Here is a 5604-nt window from a genome sequence, read left to right as displayed (position 1 = left end):
CTCATAAGGCGAGTGTGGCGCCGTGCTCCCGCCTGGGGCGCTTGTCGTCACCTGCGTCCGCCCGCTCCGCGCCGGAGCCCGCCCGCCCGGGGCAAGGGTCCAAGGCCGCGCCGCCCTGCGTCTTCCTACCCGGAAGCGTCGCTCCCGAACCCGCCCTGCCCGCGCACCTGCGCGGTTCCCATCCAGCTGTGTCCGTTTATCCGAGTCCCCGCGCAGCGAGACGGGTGGTGGGGCCCGGAAAGTGGCAGGGGGGCCAGCCAGCGCTGGGCCACGCGCAAGCCGGGGTGCGGGCGGGAGGAAAATCAGCCTCTCTTCGGGACTCCCCAGCCCACCCGGTGCCTGCGACTCAACTTTTACAGTGAATCGCCCTGTCAGCTTGCCTCGTGTGGCTTTAGGAAGAGCCAGGGCTCGGCAACCACACGGCTCCGATTCCATTTACTAGGGTGCTTACTGGTCTGGGCTGGGGGCGAGTTAAGCAGTTCTCCTGTGCCTCGGTTTTCTCATCTGGAAAATGGGGCTATAATGGCTCCTCCCTCGGGGTTAGGATGAACATCAACTGTATTCATGTAAATTAGCAGTTTGCAGACAACCCGGAAGGGCTGCTTCTCAGATGGGAAACCCACACCGCCGGAAGTTCAGCCTCAGTCTTGGTCTTGTTTGCCAGGGTGAGGGGGCATAGGAGCAGTTTTTAGAAATACGCAGGTATTAGGGCGTCTGGGTGGGTCAGTCGGATAAGCCAATGAGTCGATTTCGGCTCAGGTCATGATCTCATGGGTTGTGGGAGCCACGCCTACGTAGGGCTCTTCACTGAATAGCACCAAGCCTGCTTGGGATTCTCTCTCTCTCCCTCTCTCTGCCCCTCCCCCGCTCACACACGCTCTGTCTCAAAATGAATAAATAAACTTTAAAAAGTAAAAGACTGAGGTACTTATTTCTTACATTTCCTAAATCCTGGTTCAGTGCAAGGAGAATGCCTTTTGTTAGAATGTCCCTAATACCCCTTAGCAAAGGAGAGACAGGCCCAAGACCCGGAGCCAGAGATAGGAGCTGGTAAATTTCATAAAGTGACTTCGTTCTGGTGATTTCAGCGTTTCCACTGAGAGTTTAGAATTACTGTTTACGGCACTCGAGTTTCCATACATGGTAGTGGCATAATATCCACTTTAATGTATTCAGTGTGAAAATGTGCAGAAATACAAGGGCAAAGATCCTTCAAATACTCATCTAAGGTTCATAAATAAATGTGTTAAAATAGGAGCTGGTTGTTAACAAGAAGAATAAGATAAGAGTATAAGGAGTACTCTCGAGCTTGCTAGCTGTGGCTGAAGGTTGGCAGGAACTGCCTGGGGACGGCACGGTGCCCCAGAAGGGGATGGTGGGGCGGCAGGAGTTGGAATCTCAGAGCCTGGCTCACCGGTGTCCCAGGGCACACCTGCAGCACGCAGTCTTCCGGACCCCCATGCCAGTGCGCCCCAGCCTGCTGCCTCTAGACTCAAGTCTCCTCGCCTGGGTTAGTTCTGCATTTGCTTTCTCAGCTGCCCACCCGGGCCACAGGCACCCACCCCGCACACCAGGACTAGAGGAATTTTCTAGACCACTGAAACCCCTCCATGGCTTCCCCGGTGCCTGCAGCAGAAAGACCCAGACCTAGGCAGGGCTGGTGTGCCTTCCGTGGTCTGGGGCCCACAGACGGCTCAGCGCCTTTTCCTAGCACTTCCTTCCACTTTACTCTAAGGTCAACTTGAGCCATTTGCAGCTTCCTGAATATTCATTAAGTAAATATTTAATGCGTTAGGATGCGACAGCAGAAAGAGAGCTCCACAGTGGTGAGGTGCACAGCAGGCATGGTCCAGCCGTCTCTCCTGGCGTTCACTGGCGGCTGGGGGAGTTATGACACAGTGGTACCAGCAAGGTGGGGTCCTCTTGCATATGTCTTTATCTGGGGCTCTTCTCCTTTTGGTGGTAATTTACATGCTTGTCTCTTACATGGGACCCTGAGCTCCTCAAGGGGAAGCCTTCTTATTCTGGTTGGTCGAGTGTCCCCAGTAGCTTGGGGGCGAGATGCCCGGTAGGTACACTGCAATTGTTGGATGACTCTTAAAGCAGCCAGCCTCCGCACCAGGACCCCCACCCCAGAGAGATCCAACTGGCCATCAATCATTCGTTCATTCATTTTAAGTGAACGATTTCATTCACGCACTGAATCAGAGTGTGCCGCGCCCCTGATGTAGGAGCAGATGACTGACACAGGGTGAGCGCTGTGCTCCAGCAGACTGGGGGCCAGCCAGCGACGAAGGGGACCTTCTGCCTGGCCCCCTTTGGGACGATGGCCTGAGGAAGTGTCATTTCAACAGGGCCTCCTGGAGTGAAAGCAGGATTGGGTATAGGGCTGAAAGAAGAGGGAATCTGAAGGACAGAGAGGTGTGACCGTGACCCTGTGCAGTTGCTGGGGTGCGGCCCCCAGCAGGGTGTGGCCGGAGCCTTTGGTCGGGTGTGTGAGCGGGAGCCCCGGCAGACAGGGAGGGCCTTCTGTGCCAGCTGCCTTGCCCCAGCTGGGGAACAAAGGGCACATCCTCTGAGGCAGTGGCTTTTTAAGGTTTTCTGACCGCGACCAGCAGGAAGACACACGTAACATCACAACCTGGCACAAGGCACAAAATTCAAACAAGCTTTTCTCGAGACCGTTTACCACCCGAGACTCTCTGCTATGTTTCTCTTCTGCTTTTTTTTTATCCTCCTCCTCATTATGAAATTCTGAGTATAACACACCAAATTAATTTCAAGAGCCACCTGCGCTTTGGAAAATATTGATCCAAGAGTCTTTCCAAAGGGTCTAGTAGTGGCTGCATCTGCTCTGACAGCATGGAGCCTGCTTGAGATTCTCTCTCTCACCTTTCTCTTTGCCCCTCCCCCACTCATGCACTCTCTGTCTCTCTCTCTCTCAAAATAAATAAAATAAACTTTAAAGAGAGAGAGAGAGAGAGAGAGAAGTCTCCACTTGGCATCCAGTTCTCCTGCAGGCTGGCTTTGGATGCCCGGGGCTGGGGTGGGGGAGGGCAGGGAGAAGGGGGTACTTGAGGCTCCCCCTGCGCTCCGGCCTGGGTGCCAGCACCAGGGGTCAATTCTCCCCTTTGTTCTCTTGCTGTGCCAACCACCTTGTGTGCGGGCGGCGCTCTGACTCAGCAGAGGGTGAATACAAGGACCAGAGCCCCACCCCCATGCAAGTTTCTGGCTACTTTCCTCTTCCATCTGGGATCTCTGGGGCCTCGGGGGAGATGGGGGGAAGCTGGGGGCAGGGCCGTGGCCCCAACGCATGACCTTGGCCCTCAGAACACCGGAGCCAGAGGAGACCGTCAAGATGGAGTCCAACCCCCCTGGTTTTATTTTTGTGGAAACCGAGGCCCCGAGAGGGGAGGGGACTCAGCTCAGTTTCCACAGGAGGCGGTTTCAGCGTGAGTGTTGGAGGTTCGGGTCTCCTGGCTCCAACTCCAGGGCTCTTTCTTTTCACTGTGGCAGGTACAGGGTCTGCAGAAGGGCGGGGGGTTGGGAAAATGGCCTGTCTGAGATCTGCATCCTCCCTGTGACTCTGCCACCCGCTTCCGTGGGCTCCGGCCGAGGCGCTGCCCTATGATGAGGGGACAGGACCAGAGGAGGTCTCGGAGACCATCCAGCCCTGAGCCCGAGCTGCCTGCCTTCTCCCCTGTGTGTTGGAGGGGAGCCCTCCCTCCCCTGTCACGAGATACGAGACCCTCTCCCCCTCCTCTCCAGAGCCTGAGCTGCCTGGAGCAGTGACAGGGGAGATTAAAGCCTGTGGGAACCTGTCTTCTCCCAGGAACTTGCCGCTTCCCCTGGGGGCCTCAGGATTAGGGTGGTGGCTTCTAGTCCTTTCTTCCTGGAGACATTGGATATGGTCTGAAATCCAGGCAGAGGGGCCCTCCTCTCCCCAGGCTCGCTGGCTCCTTGGGCTCTCCGGAACGCATGATTTGCCTTCTCAGTTCACTTTCCTTTTCCATGTCGGCATCTCCTCTCTAACTGGACCCGTAGGATCTCACACCCTGTATCTGCAATCAAGAGATCTTACAGTGGGAGGGATTCGGACCCCTCTCCCTAGGGGAGGCAGCATGAGTACTGGGTATGATCTGGGGCTCCCCATGGAAAGTGCCTGGGTTCAAGTCCCAGTCCCCTGCTGGCCTGCTGGGTGACCTTGAGGGGTTCAGGCCCCAGCCCCCTGCTGGCCTGCTGGGTGGCCTTGGGGGCCTGCGGGGTGGCCCTGCAGGCATTCACTTAATGCCGCAGGGGTCTCTTAATCTAGTGTCACTCCACATGCTAGGAGCATCCCAAAGAGGAGAGAAGCCTGGGACTCCACGTTATCTCTTCGTGCCCCGCAGGGACCCTATAAGGTAAATAATATTCATGGCCTCCCCGAGGCTCAGGGAGCAAAGGGACTTGGTTAGGCTCCATGCCAGAAGGGAAGGAATCCAACTCACGCTCACTGAGGCTCCAGGGCTCTGGACCCTCCCTCCTTCCTGTTCATTCCCCAAGTGACTCCACAACACCTCCACCAGACGGCCTCCCAGCCGCCATGTCTTAGCACAGAGGCTGCTGTGCAGAATTCCCCAGACTGGGAGGCTAGAAATCCAAGGTCAGGGTGCAGGCAACGTTGGGGCCTTGGTGAGGACCTCTCCTTGGTTTACACACGGCTGTCTTCTCGTCTCCTCACTAGTGCTCCCTTGCTTATTTGGGGGACCCTAACCCCATCATGGGGGCTCACCTCCCGAAGGCCCCCCCACCTCCAATCCCATCCCAGCCCATCCCATGCAGGCTTCAACACAAGAATCTGGAGGAACACGGGGCGCCCGGGTGGCTCAGTCGGTTAAGCGTCCGACTTCGGCTCAGGTCATGATCTCACGGTTTGTGGGTTCGAGCCCCGCGTCAGGCTCTGTGCTGACAGCTCAGAGCCTGGAGCCTGCTTCAGATTTTGTGTCTCCCTCTCTCTCTGACCCTCCCCTGATCACACTGTCTCTCTCTCTCTCAGAAATAACTTTAAAAAATTGAAAAAAAAAAAAAAAGAATCTGGGGGAACATAAACCTCTCTTTTCTCAAGTCTCCAAGTAAAGAGGCTTACCCCAGCAGGACAGCTCTGATTCTTAGCTGGCTCCTCCTTCTAGAGACTGTAGGAGGCTGGGGTTCTTCAGTTTCAAGTCACAGAAACTGACTCTGAATAGCTAAGCAGAATGAACATGGAGGTGGAGGTAGTCATTGGGACACACTGGCCAAGCTTCTGCAATGGCGGAAAGGCTGGGTGCCCTCATCTCCGGGGGGTGCTTCTTGCCTGGAGACTTCTGCGCTTTCTGGCTGACGGTCCTGAAAGAGAGGACTCTGAGGTTAGGAGCATCTGAGCTCAGCCCCCGGAGTCTCACACCAGGGTTCTGGCCCACTTCCTCTTCACTGGTTGAGTTCATGGCCCACCTTTCCAGGATGTGGTCGTCAGCCACCCTCTCCCCCACCCCCTTGCCCCAGTGTCTCTCATTGGGGTTCAGACTGTGTTGCCTGGCTTGAGTCACAGCCCTGGCCCCTGGAGAGGAGGGGCAGGACTTTGTGACG

The 5604-nt window shown here is 56.2% G+C and overlaps 1 long non-coding RNA gene across 1 annotated transcript in view; it reads right to left on the bottom strand.

The window, feature by feature from the left end:
• Nucleotides 1-3359: 3359 nt before the first annotated feature.
• Nucleotides 3360-5604, bottom strand: part of LOC144229863 (uncharacterized) — a 3209-nt gene continuing 964 nt past the window's right edge. Inside the window, exons 2-4 of the long non-coding RNA XR_013334637.1 lie at nt 5126-5364; nt 3841-4061; nt 3360-3525 (exon numbers count right to left, since the gene is read on the bottom strand). This is a non-coding gene — a long non-coding RNA (uncharacterized LOC144229863). The remainder of the gene's footprint in view (nt 3526-3840; nt 4062-5125; nt 5365-5604) is intronic.

The sequence above is a fragment of the Crocuta crocuta genome, unplaced genomic scaffold (genome assembly GCF_008692635.1).
Source record: "Crocuta crocuta isolate KB4526 unplaced genomic scaffold, BGI_CrCroc_1.0 scaffold193, whole genome shotgun sequence".
NCBI classification, from domain to species: domain Eukaryota; kingdom Metazoa; phylum Chordata; class Mammalia; order Carnivora; family Hyaenidae; genus Crocuta; species Crocuta crocuta.
This window is presented reverse-complemented; position numbering and strand designations above follow the sequence as displayed.